At 44.9% G+C, this 19,314-nt stretch overlaps 1 protein-coding gene across 2 annotated transcripts in view; it reads left to right on the top strand.

The window, feature by feature from the left end:
* Positions 1-19,314, top strand: part of ELL (elongation factor for RNA polymerase II) — a 122,463-nt gene that overhangs the window by 49,194 nt on the left and 53,955 nt on the right. The window lies entirely within an intron of this gene.

A 19,314-nucleotide genomic window follows, 5' to 3' on the forward strand; every position in this document is an offset into this window, starting at 1 on the left:
TCCTGCTTCTGTCCGGTCTGCGAGCACCAAGTCTGTGGCCTTCCCACAAAATGTGACCTCCCCCTCTTTATCTACAGCCTTCCATAGTGTGATAGGAAGGGAGTGAAAGCTCCCCCTCATTGGCCTGCTGACCACTGTACTTGGTAACTGATGTCATGCCCCATATATTTATTTGTTAGCAGTTACAGGAAAGCATGGCTCTAGTGAGAACCCTTGCCATGGCATTTATTTTCTTGTCCTGTGGTGCAGACTGTCTTGGGCCATGTCTCCAGACAAAAATGAGGGCTTTCTGCACAATCAAAACAGTCATTAGCTAACTCTGGGGTAGTGCTTAAGTTTCCTTTATTTTTGTTTCCACTTGTCAGCATATTCTCCTTCTGAAGTTATGCAGGTAATATTATATCCTACTGAGCATCACGGTCAGTGATTAACCCCTTCACGACCGGAGCTTTTATTCCTTTTTCGCTCCCCTCCTTCCCAGAGACATAACTTTTTTTATTTTTCCGGCAATATGGCCATGTGAGGTCTTATTTTTTACGGGACAAGTTATACTTTTGAACGACACCATTGGTTTTACCATGTCATGTACTTGAAAACAAGAAAAAAATTCCAAGTGTGGTGAAATTGCAAAAAGAAAAGTGCAGCCCCACAGTTGTTTTTTGCCATTATGAACTCGTAATGACCTGGAGATTCATAGACACCAAACATGTCTAGGTTCTTTTTTTTATCGAAGTGGTGAAAAAAAAATTCCAAACTTTCAGAAAAAATAAAAAAGAGAAAAAAATTAAAAATAAAAAAATGCGCAGTTTTCTGATACCCGTAGCGTCTCCATTTTTTGTGATCTTGGGTTGGTTGAGGGCCTACGTTTTGTGTGCCGGAATACGCCGGAAGCTCGACTTAAATGCCGCTGTCCAAGTTTGACAGCGGCATTTAACTAGTTAGTAGCCGCGGGTGGATCGTGATTCCACCCGCAGCTACTGCGGGCATATGTCAGCTGTTCAAAACGGCTGACATGTCCCGGGAAAGATGTGGGCTCACCGCCGGAGCCCACACCAAAGCAGGGGTTCTGACATCGGCGTACTAATACGGGGTTAAGCAGACATGCACATTATTATTGGACTTGCCCGCCGTCTGCACCCCCACTTTCTTTTTATAAAGACCACTCTCCTGTAGGAATATGGTTTCTGTACATAGAACTTGCATCGGGAAGCTGTATACCAATTTGTTTACTTTAATATCTATGGTTTGATATACTTTCCGCGTTTAAACCCCTTCACGACCTTAGGATTTTCAGTTTTGGCGGTTTCGTTTTTTTTTTTTTTTTTTTGCTCCCCTTAAGTCCCGGAGCCATATAATTTATTTATTTATTTTTTTCCTTGAACATGGCCGCATTAGTTTTTTTTTTTTTTTTTTTGCAGAACGAGTTGTACTTTTGAACGACAACTTTGGTTTTACCATATCGTGTACTGGAAAATGGGGGGGGGGGGGGGAATTAAAAGTGCAGAAAAAAAGTGCAATCCCACAGTTGTTTAAAAAATATAAGCTAAAACTGACCTGCCATTATGATTCTCCAAGGCATTATGAGTTCGTAGACACCAAATGTGGATAGGTTTGTTTTGTTTTCCCTTAATTTGTGATGTAAAAAAAAACCCACATGGCTCCATTTTCCAAGACGCGTAGCGTCTCCATTTTTCGTAATCTGGTGCTGGGTGAGGGCTTTTTTTTTTTTTTTGCACGCCGAGCTGACGTTTTCATTGATACAATGTTTTGATTGCCCGTTATTGCATTTTACTGCAATGTTGCACTGACCAAAAAAAGCAATTCTGGCTTTTTTTCACATTACACCGTTTACTGATCGGGCATTTCTGTACTTGGCGATACCAAATATGTGTTTTTAATTGTTTTATTTTGAATGGGGCAAAATGGGGGTGATTTTTTTACATTTTTATTTTTATTTTTTTTATTATTCAATAGTCTCCTTAGGAGACTTGAAGTTGTGATCTTCTGATTGCTTGTGATACTTATCGCCCTGCTATGTGTAGCAATGACAACCACAGGGATCTCCTGCTGACCCCAAGTTGTCATGCCATCCCATTGGCGCTCTGTTATCACACAACAGGGGCACCGATGGGCTGGGTTAGTGACGTGCTTCCGGCGCTACCATGTTAAATGCCACTGTTGCAGATTGATGGCAGTATTTATCATGGGCGATTCCACCCACGACTGTTAGGGGCACATGTCCGCTAAATAAATCAGCTGTCGTGTGCTGGAAAACATGCAGGCTCCGCTCCGGAGCCCGCATGGAAGGCAGGACATGACTTTTGACGTTTATACTGTATGTGTCATAGGTCGTGAAGGGTGTTAAGGGAACCTGTCAGCATGATTTTATTTGTAACCTGAGATTGCTCGCCAATTACCAATTTAACTGGTGTAAACTGTGTATATCACCGACTTACCCCCTAATTACAAGTAATCATAATATTAAGCCATCATTTTTATTTGATTTAAATAATTACAAGATAAATAAGTGATGTCTTAATAAAATAATAATTACTTGTAATTATGGGCTGAAACACGGATTTTAGGTATGTCACTCATCAGGCTGTGTGCTATTTACTTACAATGAAGGTTTTATCACCTGGAGAAATATTACTGCCTGGGCTATAGCTCACGTGCCTGCTAGCTTGACCGCACTCCCTCCTTTGCTAAGCAGCTCGCTGTCATTAGGCGATGTACATGGAGAGGCTGATGTGGGCACGGTTAGCTGTCTCAGCTCTGCTCCATGTCCCAACTGCTGCACCCAGTAATCAGTGACGCCTCGCTGGCATCAGGGTCTCTTCTCCTATGCTATGCTGCTCTCAGATCAGGTAGCGAAGACCTGGTGACAGACTCCCCTTAAGCTTACGTTCCTATAATGAGTATTTGGTGATCTTTTCACTGATCTTCTAGCAATGTGGATGGAATTTATAGAAATCTCATGCCCACTGTTCTATTTTTTTTTTTTACGCCGCGTAAACTGTGTTGCAGTGCGTTTTTCAAATCTGCATATGTCAACTTCTTTTGTAAGTACACTTATTCTGGGCAGATTTTCCCAAAGATTTGCATTAGATATTAAAAATCTGCAGGAAAAAAAAAAAATGTTTGCACTAAAACCGCATGTAATGTACACATTACTGTATCAATAAAGTTTTGTCAAATACCAGGAATTCCCCAAAACAAGCAGCTGTATGTAGAACATGATGTACCGTAAAGAGACAAATGCAATAGAGAAGCGTGTAAAAAATCACTGAAATGCACCATGACCAAGCACAACCTAAGGTACCCAATAGGTGCAGAAAAATGTAGAATATTGTTCAGGAAAACTACATTTTTTTTTTTTGCTTTGTGGTCTCCATTTTCCGAGACTCAAAAGTCCTGTAATTTCTATTCTTCTGTTGATGGGGCTAAGTGCGAGCTTGTTTGCGTGGTGAGCTGATATTGTTATTGCTAACCAGTTTGTATGGCAGTTTAATTTTATTTGTTTTTTTTGCTTTATGGCGTATACTGATTGGGTTGATTCCATATTTTAATTGATCTGGCTTCAACAAATGCAGCAAAACCAAATGTTGTGTTTTTTATATACAAGAGAATATATACTGCAATGCAACGTAACTGCAGTATTTAGTGAAAATATCTGTCTCCACCTATATCGGAGCTTCATAGGGGTACGAAGATGACAATGAAAGGAGTCTTCAGACCCCCGGCTGTCAGGGTATCCAATTGGTTGCCTGTGATCATGTGGTGTGGGGCCAATGAGAGCTGGTGCATGTTCATGTCAGCGAATGACAGCAGCATGTAAATGGTCAACAGCAGGGGCTTCAGTGGCAGCTCTTAGACTGATCCAGGCTATTTACTATAGGTTCCTTAATATTGGAAGGGGTTAGACGGCGCCTAAACTGACAGTATAAACCGAGCACATGATCTGTAGGGAACATGGGCTCTGTAAGAAGTGTTCTAATCATTTGTTATGCAGAAACTTAAAGAAACTCTTTTAGTTTATTTTTTTATATTTATTTCATAAATCAGTAGTACACAAGGTATTTTACACTGTTGCTTATTTTCATATCAGAGAAATCTGCTTAATAATAATAATAATCTTTATTTTTATATAGCGCTAACATATTCCGCAGCGCTTTACAGTTTGCACACATTATCATCGCTGTCCCTGATGGGGCTCACAATCTACTTCTTTCTCTTCCAGTACTGATCAGTCATCAAATTCTCAATTCTGGGGTAACCTCTGTATTCAGTGACCACGGACATTACTGAGAGGAGATGGCGGGTGCTATAAATAGAAATCTATGTACCTGGCAGAGCTCCTCCCTCTTCCCGTATACACAGACTCATCAGTAGCAACCGCCATCTCCTGTATCAGTAACGGGAAAGTCCGAGGTCACTGAATACAGATTTTACCTCAATTGAGAATTTTGGTAATGGCTGATAATTTCCGCAGAGAAACCCTTCTGAATCCGTGTTTCCTCCCAGTTAAATAACACTTCCATTCTGTGCTGCCATTATTCCAGTGGTGTTGGCACGGTATGTCAAGTGATCCCTGCAGCCGGTCGGCGCTAGCTTCACTTTCCTCTCATTGACGTTCCCTTTCTGCAGATGTCGTCACATGTTCGAGGAGAGTGAAGCCTCAGATATTTGGCTGCAGGGGTCACGGGACATAATGTCCTAGTAGTGGACACCACCTTTTAAATACTGGGCAGCACGATGGCTCAGTGGTTAGCACAGCAGCCTTGCAGTGCTGGAGTCCTGGGTTCAAATCCCATCAAGGACAACATCTGCAAAGAGTTTGTATGTTCTCCCCGTGTTTGCGTGGGTTTCCTCCGGTTTCCTCCCACATTCCAAAGACATACTGATAGGGAGTTTAGATTATGAGCCTCAATGAGGACAGTGATGATAATGTGTGCAACCTGTAAAGCGCTGCGGAATATGTTAGCGCTATATAAAAAAAAAATATTATTTAAATAGAAAATAAAATGGACATGATCGCTTATAGTCATAACTGTATTGACCTGGAAAGTCTTTTTGTCATGTTTTTACCAAGCAATGAACGTACTAAAAAGAAAACCATAAATGCAACAGCAGAATTGCAGTGAAATAAATGTTTGGGGGAAGAGTGGTTTTTGTGTAATAAGCTCTTCTATGGGTCTTAGATGAAGGTAAGGGGGGAAAAAATGCTCAAAAAATGAGAAATTGCTCGGTCATGACAAGGTTAAAGGTTCCTCCCACAAATCACGGTTTAGTCTGCCATTCCTCTTCTGTTATGCAGCCTCCCTTATAGGTCTCTGCCCCTACTGCTATGGATGATTGCTAGCCTCACAAGTGTCCTGCTTCTAGCCTGGCACCTAGCCTTCCCACGTCTCGGCGCAGTCCTCTGCCCGCATGCACGTGGTGGCATCACTGACATATGCAGTAAATGATGAGTAATACTTTACAGCCATTCCTGGAGTCTGATGAGAGCGCTGCATCTCTGCACTGGCAGGTTTTCTGAGCACACCTATAAGACTGCCAGGAATTCCGCCACCTCACAGGTGGTGAAACCTCTCAAACATTACGCTAAGGCTGCCGTCACACTCGCAGTATTTGGTCAGTATTTTACCTCAGTATTTCTAAGCCAAAACCAGGAGTGGAACAAATAGAGGAAAAGTAGAATAGAAACATATGCACCACTTCTGTATTTATCATCCACTCCTGGTTTTGGCTTCCAAATACTGAGGTAAAATACTGACCAAATACTGCTAGTGTGACCGCAGCCTAAGGCCACATTCACACGTTGCGTCGGGTCCCTGCGGGTTCTCCCGCAGCGGATTTGATAAATCTGCAGGGCAAACCCACTGCGGTTATGAATGCAGATTTATCGCGGTTTGTCCTGCGGATTCCGCTGCAGGATTTTACCCCTACTATTGATGCTGCATATGCAGCAATATGCAGCATCAATAGTAATGTTAAAAATAATAAAATAATTATATACTTACCCTCTGATGTCCCGATCTCCTTGGCGCTGCAGGCGGCGGTCCGGTTCCAAAGATACTGTGCGACCAGGACCTTCGTGACGTCACGGTCATGTGACCACGACGTCACCGCAGGTCCTGGTCGCATAGCAAACCTGAGACCGGACGGCCGCCTGCAGCGCTGAGACTTCAGAGGTGAGTATATCATTTTTTATTTTAATTCTTTTTTTTTACTCAAATATGGTTCCCGGGTATAACCCGCACATTATCCGCTTACTTCCCGCATGGTGGGCACAGCCCCATGCGGGAAGTAAGCGGATCAATGCATTTCTATGGGTGCAGAATCGCTGCGACATGGTCCTTCTTTTTTTCCGCAGCAATTCAGTGCGGTTTTTTTCGGGATTTTCCGCAATGTGGGCACAGCGGTTTTTGTTTTCCATAGGGTAACATTGTACTGTACCCTGCATGGAAAACAGCTGCGGACCCGCAGCGGCAAAATCGCGGCGGTTCCGCAGTAAAAACCGCATAGTGTGAACATACCCTAAGGATGCTTAATTGTATGCAGTCTATATGTAGCAGTGTACAGTGTTCCCGGAGAGTCCGCTGCGCTTCTGGCTATGGGTGTATATAGCCTGCTTGATGTAGATCGCTTGTACCCAACTGTTTGTTACTTATCTGCCATGCCCTTTAAAGTGGCTCTGTCATCAGATATAAAACACTTCAAACTGTGGGTACATTGACCTCTTCACGTGTTGCACATTGTGTGCCAGTATGGAGCTCAGGAGCTGAGCCTGCACCATTCCCAGGAGATTCTAGAGTGGTTTAACCATTTAAATGCTGTCAATCACTGACAGTAGGAAGATAAATAGCGTGATAACCAGTGCATCGGTTCCATTGTCAGGCCCCAGGGCGTCTGGAGAACAAAAGAGTAGTTAAATGAAAAGAATTGCTAGCAGTGCAACTTGCAGTAAGGAAACTTCTTGTATCCCTTACAGGGTCACCATGTTATAATCCTCTCATGCCATTGGGTGTTAGTGGCATATTCTACTGTATAATTGTCTAAGGGTCACTTCCGTCTGTCTGTCACGGATATTCATTGGCCGCGGCCTCTGTCATGGAAATCCAAGTCGCTGATTGGTCGTGGCAAAACAGCCACGACCAATCAGCGACGGGCACAGTCCGGCGGAAAAATGGCCGCTCCTTCCTCCCCGCAGTCAGTGCCTGCTCCGTACTCCCGTCTAGTCAGCGCTCACACAGGGTTAATGGCAGCGTTGACCGCGGTGTAACGCACTCTGTTAACGCTGCTATTAACCCTGTGTGACCAACTTTTTACTATTCATGCTGCCTATGCCGCATCAATAGTAAAAAGATCTAATGTTAAAAAAAATAAAAAATAATAATAGTTATATAATCACCGTCCGTCGGATCAGGAACAGGCCTTTCCCGCTCCTCGCGATGCCCCGGTGACGGCTCCATGCATTGCGGTCTCGCAAGATGATGATGTAGCGGTCGCGCGAGACCGCTACGTCATCATCTCGCGAGACCGCAATGCACTCTTCAGACCAGAGCGTGCGAGGAGCGTCGGTAACCGCTTCGATCCGGGGGCCAACGGAGGGTGAGTATACTATTTTTTTATTTTTTTTTAATTTTAATTCTTTTTTTTTTTTTTTTTTTTAACAGGGATATGGTGCCCACATTGCAATATGCTGCGTGGGCTGTGCAATATATTACGTGGGCTGTGCAATATATTACGTGGGCTGTGCTATATACTGTGTGGGTTGTGCAATATATTATGTGGACTGTATTATATACTACTACGTGGCTGTGCAATGTACTGCGCGGGCTGTGCAATGTACTGCATGGACATGCATATTCTAGAATACTTGATGCGTTAGAATCGGGCCACCATCTAGTACAGTATAAATCACCAGGGGGAATATCCAATCCAGACACTTGATGGAGGTGGCAGATCGCTTATTCCAACTAGCTGAGGGTCATCTCCTTTCTTTGATGGCTTTTCATATAAAAGGAAAAGAAAACGTCAAGGCTGGCTTTCTAAGCTGCAATCAACTAAGACGAGAGTGGGAGCTAAATCAGTCGCCTTCAGCCAGATAGTACAGGGTGGGCCATTTATATGGTTGGTGATATCAATTTCCTGTTTGTGGCACATTAGTATATGGGAGGGGGAAAACTTTTCAAGATGGCTGGTGATCATGGCTGCCATTTTGAAGTCGGCCATTTTAGATGCAACTTTATAAGCGGCCCACCCAGGTGTATCTATTTAAATGGCCCACCCAGTACAGATTTGGGACCTACCAGATATAGATCTATTTGCCAACAGACTGAACAGAAAAGTGTGAAGATTCTGTTCTCCAATTCCCAGCAGAGTCCCCAAGTGGTAGATGCCTCCTGATCCCATGGGATTATGACCTGGCATACACCTTTCCACCAGTGGTCTTAATCCCATTAGTTATGGGAAGATGACGGAAGACCAGATGAGAGCAAGAATTATTCTGATGGGTCCCTTTTGGTCCAGAAGACCATGGTGTTCATGGTTAAGGATGTCTGTCACCAAACAGTGGATGCTTCCGGAGACTCCTAACCTTCTCACAGGGGTCGGTGCACCATCCACAAGTAGCCAATCTACATTTAACGGTAGCCGTGGGGAACAGGGTCGTGGTCTTGTCAAGAACCACTGAAATCATGTGTAATTACTCTTATTATTGATGTATACTCCCTTCTTTTCTACCTCACATAACGTGCAGCATTCAATGATGAGTATTATATGACAAGCAGGTGCTCAGTGCTCCTTCTCTAGACTACTGTCCTTTTTAGTAAATGTGGAGCATTACTGAATCTGCGAGTATCATTTGATATAGATGCGAAGCAGGGATCTAATCTATTGATTGCACATGTACTGGTAACTTTTTTCCTGACCAATTCCGCAGCCCTTTATATTCACTTATGGATTTAATCACATTGTACCCATAAAAAGGAAAAACAAAACTTTATATCGTATATATGCAAATTTTTGTAAAATAAATAAAATCTTTATACTCTTAGCATTTTGACTCTGTCTTCTCCTTGTTCAACTACATTTAAAGGTATCGAATTTGAGAGGGTGCGGTTAAGAGAATTTTTTTTCCCCCCTAATCTTATTTCCATCCAACTTCAGAGTAGAAAAGTAGCTACTACAAAAATGTATACAACAACTTGGAGAAAGGTTTTTAATCGCTTCAGGGTCAAAACTGGAGGATGGGTCACCAGCTAGTCGTATTCTGGAACTCCTGCAAAAAGGTGTTGAACTAGGCCTGTCCACCACTAGTACACGTAAAGTTTAGGTGTCCGCATCTGGTCTCTGTATAATTGTGACTTGGCTATGAATCATTGGATATCTAGATTTATTAGAGGTTCATCTAGATCCATTTTGAGAGAGAAGTTGGCTCCATGGAATTTAAATCTGGTCCTAACAGCCATGACGAATGTACCATTTGAGCCTTTGTGTCACTTAAGATTCTTTCACTTAAAACGGCCCTCCTAGCAGCTTTTACATCTGCTCGTAGGATCAGTGACATTCGGTGCATTTCTGTAGGTCCACCATTTGCGCAAATCCTAGAAGACATTTTAAAACCTGAGCCAGCCTACCTACCCTATTTCATAGATCACAAGGGGTAGTTCTTCCTTTTTGCTCTAACACAAAAAAGAAAAAAAACGTACTCTTAGATGTTTAAAAAATGTCTGGTTAGGTACCTGAGAGTTACGGAAGCTTGGAGGAGGGATAGTTCATTATTTGTGTCCTTCCAGGGACCCAGGACAGTGCTTAAGGCTTTAAAATGCACAATAACTAGGTGGATTAGGAAGGCCATTTCTTTAGCTTCCTCAGCAAGTGGCAAAGCCGTTCCAGAAGGTGTGAAGGCTCACTCTGCCTACAAAGGCTCTGGCAACCTCCTGGGTGGAGAGATTAGATGTTTCAATCGAGCAGATTTGTAAGGTGGCAACCTGGTCTTCTCCTTCCACTTTCTATAAGCATTATAGGCTGGATATGATTTCCTCTTCTTACCTTACGTTTGGGAGAAGGATTCTGCAGGCTGTGGTCTCTCTCCCTGAATTCTTATTTCTCTGTAATCCTCTTGTGGTGGTTTCATGGGTTGAGAGACTTAGTTGCTTCCCAGTAATGGGATTTTTCGGGAACCCGTGACAGCACCCTTATATTCTCTCCTGTCATGTGTGGGTGAGTACTACTTTCACTAGGGTTGTAAGTTCACATTTGAATTTTAAGATACGTGGTGGTGCGTTTTGAATTGTTGTAATAACCATTGGTGGTCCTATCGTGCTCTGTAATGCAACTGATGCTAGGGAGTGGTTCTGCCCTTTTTGTCCTGAAGGTTTCCTGTCCTTAAAGGGCGGATCTTCTCTCTCATGGTGCTGTCATGGGTTCTGAAAAATAGTTACTGGTAAACAAGTCTTTGTTGGCCCTAATGAGACTGATGTGCATTCTGTGGTGCATTTTGAGACTATTATAATGAGAATTCTTTAAGGCTAGCATGGTGGGGGTAAGATATGCCGAATTCATTAAGAATCACATGAAACTTAATGAATGCATATCTTCTCTGTGGTGCTTGCTTTTGCCAGAAATTTGTACCCTAGTCAGGAACTTCTGATTGGTTTGGTTGGTATATACCGTATATTTCCAGGCCAGGACATATGTTTTTCTTCGGACACTGTAGCATATTCAATCCAAATAAAGAAATATACACACTGTTAGAATTTGGCACAGCTTGCCATTTTGAGTGTTTTTGAGAGAAGCCGTGAAAATAAAGGAAGTTAGTTGGCACATGTCATATCCACATATCTGGCTACTATGGCTGGAGGGTTCATCACACAAATAGTTCTTTGTTCACTTTTTAAGGGTGTTCTGAAAATAATTGCTCATGCTTACTGTGTAACAAGGCAGCATTTTACGTTCCAGTTGAACATATTCTGTGGATTTGTCAGAACTGTCTGAGCCCATAGTAGCAATGCTTCATCAGCTAGAGGCAGTGGCTGTCTTCTGTTGGTTGAGAGATTGTGCAGGCCAGTTTATAGGATTGTTGGAAGAAGTATTGAGAGTGGAGATTGTTGGATGGTGGGAGACGTAATCTTATTAAAGGGAATCTGTCACCCCATGTTTTTGGCCTAAGCTTCGGCCACTGGCATCAGGGCTTATCTACAGCCTTCTGTAATGCTGTAGATAAGCCCCCGATGTAACCTGAAAGATGAGAAAGGTTAGATTATACTCACCCAGGGGCGTTCCCGGTTCGGTCAGGTCCGATGGGTGTCGCGGTCCGGCGCCTCCTATCTTCATACGATGACGTCCTCTTATTTTCTTCGTGCCGTGGCTCCTGCGCAGTCGTACTTTGTCTACAAAGTGCGCAGGTGCTGGGCCTCTGACCTCAACAGGGCAGACAAAGTACGCCTGCGCAGGAGCAAAGAAGGGGACGTCATCGTAAGAAGATGGGAGGCCCCGGACCGCGACGCTCATCAGACCGGACCGCCCCTGGGTGAGTATAATCTAACTTGTTTTTCTTACCTTGCAGGTTACAACGGGGGCTTATGTACAGCATTACAGAATGCTGTAGATAAGCCCCTGATGGCGGTGGTCGCAGCTTATAGGCCAATTTTGGGGGTGACAGGTTCCCTTTAAAGGAACCATGATGTGTGGCTGTTTTGTGTTCTCGATTTCACTTCCAGAAACTCTCAACGCTGGTGCCGATTATTCACACGTGGTGGGATGTAAAGTAAAGGCTTTCAGTAAATCTTTCTAGGGTTTTATTGGGGAAACTCAGCAGGTGTTTTTTCCAGCAGATGGTCCCTGGGAACCCCCGTGTTCAGCCTGTATCAATCAGCATGTACTCGATAGTGTCATGCTGGTACTTTGCCATAATCTGGCTGTGTATGTCACATCTCAAACTAACGCAAGATATCTAATCATGTTTGTGTTTTGTATTCTGAACTTTTGAGTGACAATCCATTCCTATTCTGGAGGTTGATCTTATGTACGGTAATCAGTTGGATTTTTAGGCTCTTTTAACCCCTCTGTGACCTTGGACGTACTATCCCGTCGAGGTGCCCTGGGCCTATCTGACCCTTGACGGGATAGTACATCCTGCCCTTTAATGCGATACCGCGACTTAAGTCGCGGTGATCGCATTAAAATTCCGACGCCATCTCACCTGGGGGGAGATGGCCTCGGCATCCAGGGCATTGTCGCCGCCCACCCGCCCTCTCGATCGCTGTGATTGGCTGTTCAATTCTGAACAGCCAATCACAGCCATTCTCATTGTTTCAGCCAATCGGAGCGGCTGAAACAATGAGGTCACAGGCTAGGATCGAGTACCGATGTACTCGATCCTAGGTCCGGTGCCTGGCAACGCCAGGCACCGGCAAGAACACCCCGGATTGGCGCGATCGCCGATCGCATCGATCGCGCCAATCGCAGGGCACCGCGCGGTATTACCGCGCTGTGCCCTGCCGGAACCTGCGTGGATCGGTGCTCTAATAGCACCGATCCTAGGATAGGACACAGTGCAGGCCCAGCAGGGCCTGCAGGAGCCGATTGGCGCGATCGATGTCATCGTCGATCGCGCCAATCACGCTGTGACCGCTCTGTGCCCTGCAGGTGACCTGGCTGTGACCTGCCTAGGATGGCGCGAACAGATCCGATCCTAGGCAGGTCACAGCCAGGTCACCAGGAAAGCTCTGATTGGTGGGATCGATGTTATGGTCGATCCCACCAATGACAGGTCACAGCAGCAGCATGACCGCTCTGTGACCTGTCTGTGTCACCTGCCTGACCTGTGTATGACCGCTCTGCAGGGTCCTCATTCTAGCTGAGGATTCCTACAGAGCGGTCATACTGCTGGATCTCCCTGCTGGATTTTGTGCCTGGATCTCCCTGCCGTGCTGGGTATTGTGGTGCCACAGCAGCCTGTAGCACCACAATCCCTGCTAAAGAAAGAAGACAACTAAACGTAAGTTTTATCCCTGATCCCTGCCCAATCCCCGTTCATCCACCCCAATCCCCGTTCATCCACCCCAATCCCCGTTCATCCACCCCAATCCCCGTTCATCCACCCCAATCCCCCCTTCCCCCTCTTTTTACCCCCTCCACCCCCATTTGTGCCGCCTCCGTGCGCACATTTAGTAGCCGCCGAGCGTTGATTGGTGACGCAGTTCACCGATCAACGCTCGCGCTCGCTTTTTTTCCCTCGCCCCCGTTGCGCCAACTCCGTACACACATTCCGCAGCCGCCAAAGTTTGATAAGTGACGCAGTTCACTTATCAGAGTTTGTGCCTGCCGTTTTCCTTTTTTTTTTTTCACCCCCCTTTTGCGCCACCTGACTACAACCGTACGTTTTGATCACTGATCCCTGCCCAATCCCCACTTCCACCCCCATCTCCCTTCCCCCTCTTTTTACCCCCCTTTGCACCTCCTTCCGTGCGCCCATTTAACAGCCGCCGAACGTTGATTGGTGACGTAGTTCACCGATCAACGCTCGCGCTCGCTTTTTTTCCCTCACCCCCGTTGCGCCAACTCCGTACACACATTCCGCAGCCGCCAAAGTTTGATAAGTGACGCAGTTCACTTATCAGTTTGTGCCTGCCGTTTTCCTTTTTTTTTTTTCACCCCCCTTTTGCGCCACCTGACTACAACCGTACGTTTTGATCACTGATCCCTGCCCAATCCCCACTTCCACCCCCATCTCCCTTCCCCCTCTTTTTACCCCCCTTTGCACCTCCTTCCGTGCGCCCATTTAACAGCCGCCGAGCGTTGATTGGTGACACAGTTCACCGATCAACTCTCGCGCTCGCTTTTTTCCCTTCAGCCTTTTTGCGCAACCTCCGTACACACATCCCGCAGCCGCCAAACTTTGATAAGTGACGCAGTTCTCTTATCAGAGTTTGTGCCTGCCTTTTTTTTTTTTTTTTTTTTTTTTACAGGTTTTTCTTCTCCTTTTAGCATTTTCTTTTCAGATAAGTTTGCACAAATCACTATCCCCCCACACATACACATACAGTTATCAATAAAGTGCACCCAATCACCATATTCACACAAAAATGTCCCGCTCGTCCCGTTCGTCCCAACAGCGCTATTCATTGGAGGAGGCATATGCTTTCCTTGCCTCCGACACTGATAGCGAGGGAGAGGATCCCACTTTTCTTCACTTTTCTGATTCTTCATCCTCTTCCTCCTCCTCCTCCTCTTCCTCCTCGGGTCCTGCGGAACCACCACGCAGACGCCCCAGGACAGAAGATGAGGCAGCCCCCACCACTCCTGAACCAGCGCTCCCCACTGCGGAACCCACATGGACCTCGCCCCCCGAAAATTACGAGCCACTGATTCCTGATTTTGTGGCAGAATCAGGAATCAAGTTTGACACCACGGGCCTCACAGAAACAGACTTTTTCAAAGTCTTTTTCTCTGAGGATTTTATTAACCTCATGGTGGAGCAAACTAATTTGTATGCTCGTCAATTTTTGGAGCAAAACCCCGGTACATCATTTTCCAACTGGTCTCCTGTAGACGCAGTTGAAATGATGCAGTTTTGGGGCCTGGTCCTCCACATGGGGATCGTGAAGAAGCCAGAAATGCGGCAATATTGGAGTGTAGATGTTTTATATAACACTCCAGTATTCCGAATGGCCATGGTTCGGAGACGTTTTGAGGCCATCCATAAATTCCTGCATTATTCCGATAATGCACAGTGTCCCGCACGAGATGACCCCAACTTTGACCGTCTGTTCAAAGTTCGGCCGGTCATCGAACACTTCAACAAAAAGTTTTCTGAAGTGTACGTGCCCAAAAGGGACATCTGCGTGGATGAGTCCTTGGTCCATTTTAAGGGGCGGCTCGGATTCCGTCAATACCTGCCCAACAAAAGGGCCAGGTACGGAATCAAACTCTACAAGCTGTGTGAGAGTGCCTCAGGGTACATCCACAGGTTTAGAGTGTATGAAGGGAAGGACAGCAGGATTGAACCCCCTGAGTGTCCTCCTGTCCTGGGAGTGAGTGGGAAGATCGTGTGGGATTTGGTGCACCCACTGCTGGATAAAGGTTATCACCTCTATACTGATAACTTTTATACCAGCATCCCACTCTACAAATCCCTCTCTGCGCGAGGTACCGCAGCCTGCGGTACTGTGCGCAAAAATCAGAGAGGCCTCCCAAAGACGCTACTTCGGCAGATGCTCAGAAAAGGTGAGAGCAAGGCCCAATGTAGCGACCACCTGCTGGTGGTCAAGTACAAGGACAAGAGGGATGTCCTTCTCTTGACCACCATACATGGTGATGGCACAGCCCTCAGCACTGTACGGGGTACCTCTACACAGGTCTGCAAACCGGACTGTGTACTGGGCTACAACAAAAGCATGGGGGGGGTTGATCTCTCTGATCAACTCCTCCAACCATACAGTGCTTTGAGAAAGGCCAAGGTGTGGTACAAAAAGTTGGCCGTCCACATCGTACAAATGGCAATGCTCAACGCTTTCCTGCTGTTACGATGTGCACGCCACACCGATACGTCGTACCTTCAGTTCCAGGAGGTAGTGGTTAAGGCCCTGATATTTGGTACTCCGGAAGGAGAGGGCCCCAGTACTTCCGGAACTGAAGGTGCTCGTATCGTACCAGGCCAGCATTTTCCGGGGGTGGTCCCGCCAACCGGCAGAAAAGGTAAGCCGCAAAAAAGGTGCCGAGTGTGTTACAAAAGGGGAATACGCAAGGACACCATTTATCAATGCGACACCTGCCCCGAAAAACCTGGCCTGTGTATGAAGGATTGCTTCAGATTGTACCACACCTCCATGCACTACTAATTTACTTTACAAGAAAGCGTACATTAGTTCCAAAAAGGGGGCACATCTAGATAAGTTCCTTGGGGGGGGTCTAGGTTCCAAAATGATGTCACTTGTGGGTTTTTTTTACTGTTTAGGCACATCAGGGGCTCTGCAAACGGAACATGACGACCGCAGACAATTTCTGCAGTCCAAAACGTCACAACTTCCCTTTCGAGCCCCAACGTGTGCCTAAACAGTTTTTTCCCACATATGGCGTACCAGCGTAATCAGGACAATTTGGACAACAACTTTTGATGTCCAATTTCTCCTGTTACCTTTGGGAAAATTAAAAATTGGGGACTAAAATATCATTTTTGTGGGAAAAAATAGGATTTTTTATTTTCACGCCTGGGCATTATAAACTTTAGTGAAGCACGTGGGGGTTCAAATTTCTCACCAAACACCTAGATAAGTTCCTTAGGGGGTACAGTTTCCAAAATGGGGTCACTTGTGGGGGGTTTCTACTGTTTAGTCACATCAGGGGCTCTGCAAATGGAACATGATGCCAGCAGAACATTCCATCAAAGTCTGCATTCCAAAACGTCACTACTTCCCTTTCGAGCCCCAACGTGTGCCCAAACAGTAGTTCCTCCCCACATATGGGGTATCAGCGTACTCAGGACAAATTGGACAACAACTTTTGGGGTCCAATTTCTCCTGGTACCCTTGGGAAAATTAAAAATTGGGGACTAAAATATCATTTTTGTAGGAAAAAATAGGATTTTTTATTTTCACGCCTGGGCATTATATACTTTAGTGAAGCACGTGGGGGTTCAAAATTCTCACCACACAACTAGATAAGTTCCTTAGAGGGTCTAGTTTCCAAAATGGGGTCACTTGTGGGGGGTTTCCACTGTTTAGGCACATCATGGGCTCTCCAAACGCGACATGGCGTCCGATCTCAATTCCAGCCAAAGTTAGCTTGAAAAAGTCAAACGGCGCTCCTTTCCTTCTGAGCCCTGCCATGCGCCCAAACAGTGGTCCCCCCCACATATGGGGTATCAGCGTACTCAGGACAAATTGGACAACAACTTTTGGGGTCCAATTTCTCCTTTTACCCTTGAGAAAATAAAAAATTGGGGACTAAACGATCATGTTTGTGGAAAAAATAGGAATTTTTTTTTTTCACGCCCGGGCGTTATAAACTTTCGTGAAGCACTTGGGGGATAAAAGTGCTCATGACACATCTAGATAAGTTCCTTAGGGGGTCTAGTTTCCAAAATGGGGTCATTTGTGGGGGGTTTCCACTGTTTAGGCACATCAGGGGGTCGCCAAACGCGACATGGCGTCCGATCTCAATTCCAGCCAAATTTAGCTTGAAAAAGTCAAACGGCGCTCCTTTCCTTCTGAGCCCTGCCATGCGCCCAAAAAGTGGTTCCCCCTCACATGTGGGGTATCAGCGTACTCAGGATAAATTGGACAACAACTTTTGAGGTCCATTTTCTCTTTTTACCCTTGGGAAATTAAAAAGATTATTGCTGAAAGATCATTTTTGTGACTAAAAAGTAAAATGTTAATTTTTTCCTTCCATGTTGCTTCTGCTGCTGTGAATCACCTGAAGGGTTAATAAACTTCTTGAATGTGGTTTTGAGCACCTTGAGGGGTGCAGTTTTTAGAATGGTGTCGCTTTTGGGTATTTTCTGCCATATAGACCCTTCAAAATGACTTCAAATGTGAGGTGGTCCCTAAAAAAAATGGTTTTGTAAATTTGGTTGTAAAAATGAGAAATTGCTGGTCAAATTTTAACCCTTATAACTTCCTTGAAAAAAAAAAGTTTGTTTCAAAAATTGTGCTGATGTAAAGTAGACATGTGGGAAATGTTATTTATTAACTATATTGTGTCACATAACTCTCTGGTTTAACAGAATAAAAATTCAAAGTTGGAAAATTGTGAAATGTTCAAAATTTTCGCCAAATTTCCGTTTTTTTCACAAATAAACGCAAGTTATATCGAAGAAATTTTAGCACTATCATGAAGTACAATATGTTACAAGAAAACAATCTCAGAATCGCTAAGATCCGTTGAAGCGTTTCGGAGTTATAACCTCATAAAGGGACAGTGGTCAGAATTGTAAAAATTGGCCTGGTCATTAACGTGCAAACCACCCTTGGGGGTAAAGGGGTTAAAGAGGACCTCCCTCTATGAAAACCTGACCAGTATTTGCTCCTATTGTATTCCTGCTGCTCCCCAGTATTGTTCTTAATTTGTAAAAATCCGCCATACGATTCCCGAGGTTTAGTGCCAATATGTATGGTCTGCACAGGGGGCGTGGCTCATGGGGTAATAATGCAGAGTAGCCGAAATACGCGTCACCATAGAATCTGGTGAGCAACGACTCCTTGTAAAGACCATAAAAATTACATTACCGTATATAAAAAGCCCATATGCTGGATTTAGAAATACAAAAAAAAACCACTGTCCACTTTTCACCTGGTGACAGTAACTCTTTAGTCAATACTTTCCAACAAAGACTTCAGCTGTTGCCCATAGCAACTAGAAAACAAATGTTATAACTTTCTTCAATGGGCTATAAGCCTAACCTTTTACTGCATTTTTTTCCAGATTTTTTTTTAGCAATCTTTTTTTTTCTTTTATAGTTTTATGATTTTGAGAAAAACAAAGTATTTGACTTTGAAATATACTGTTTATCATAGTATTTTTATAGTGCAGGTGGTCTTTAAATATAGTTTTCACTTTCCAAAGGATTTATAGTAAGCTAACTTTGAAGACGCACAGTGCTATACAATGATGACTGCATGATATTTTCTCAACCCGATTTATCTTGTCATAATAAAACAGTATGCTTGATGGAAGCGAGGAAAGTCAGGGAGAACATGGAGACTTCTGGCAGATGTTGCTCAAGCCTGTGTACTGAGCCCTATATGCTGTAGACTTTTAAAGGGAACCTGTCACCCCCAAAATCGATGGTGAGGTAAGCTCACCGTCATCAGGGGCTTATCTACAGCATTCTGTAATGTTGTAGATAAGCCACCGATGTTACCTGAAAGAGGAGAAAAAGAGGTTAGATTATACTCACCCAGGGGCGGTCCTGTCAAATGGGTGACTCAGGTCCGGAACAGCGCCTCCCATCTTCATTACATGACGTCCTCTTCTGGTCTTCACGCCGCGACTCCGGCGTACTTTGTCTCCCTGTTGAGGACAGAGCAAAGTACTGCAGTGCGCAGGCTCCGGAAAGGTCAGAGGCCCGACACCTGCGCACTTCAGTACTTTGCTCTGCACTCAACAGGACAAAGTACGCCGGAGCCGCAACGTGAAGACCAGAAGAGAACGTCTTGTAATGAAGATGGGAGGCGCCGCAGCGGACCAGAGACGCCCATCCGACCTGACCAGCAGCGGGACCGCCCCTGGGTGAGTATAATATAACCTCTTTTTCTCCTCTTTCAGGTAACATCGGGGGCTTATCTACAGCATTACAGAATG

Source organism: Ranitomeya imitator, chromosome 1 (assembly GCF_032444005.1).
Source record: "Ranitomeya imitator isolate aRanImi1 chromosome 1, aRanImi1.pri, whole genome shotgun sequence".
NCBI classification, from domain to species: Eukaryota; Metazoa; Chordata; class Amphibia; order Anura; family Dendrobatidae; genus Ranitomeya; species Ranitomeya imitator.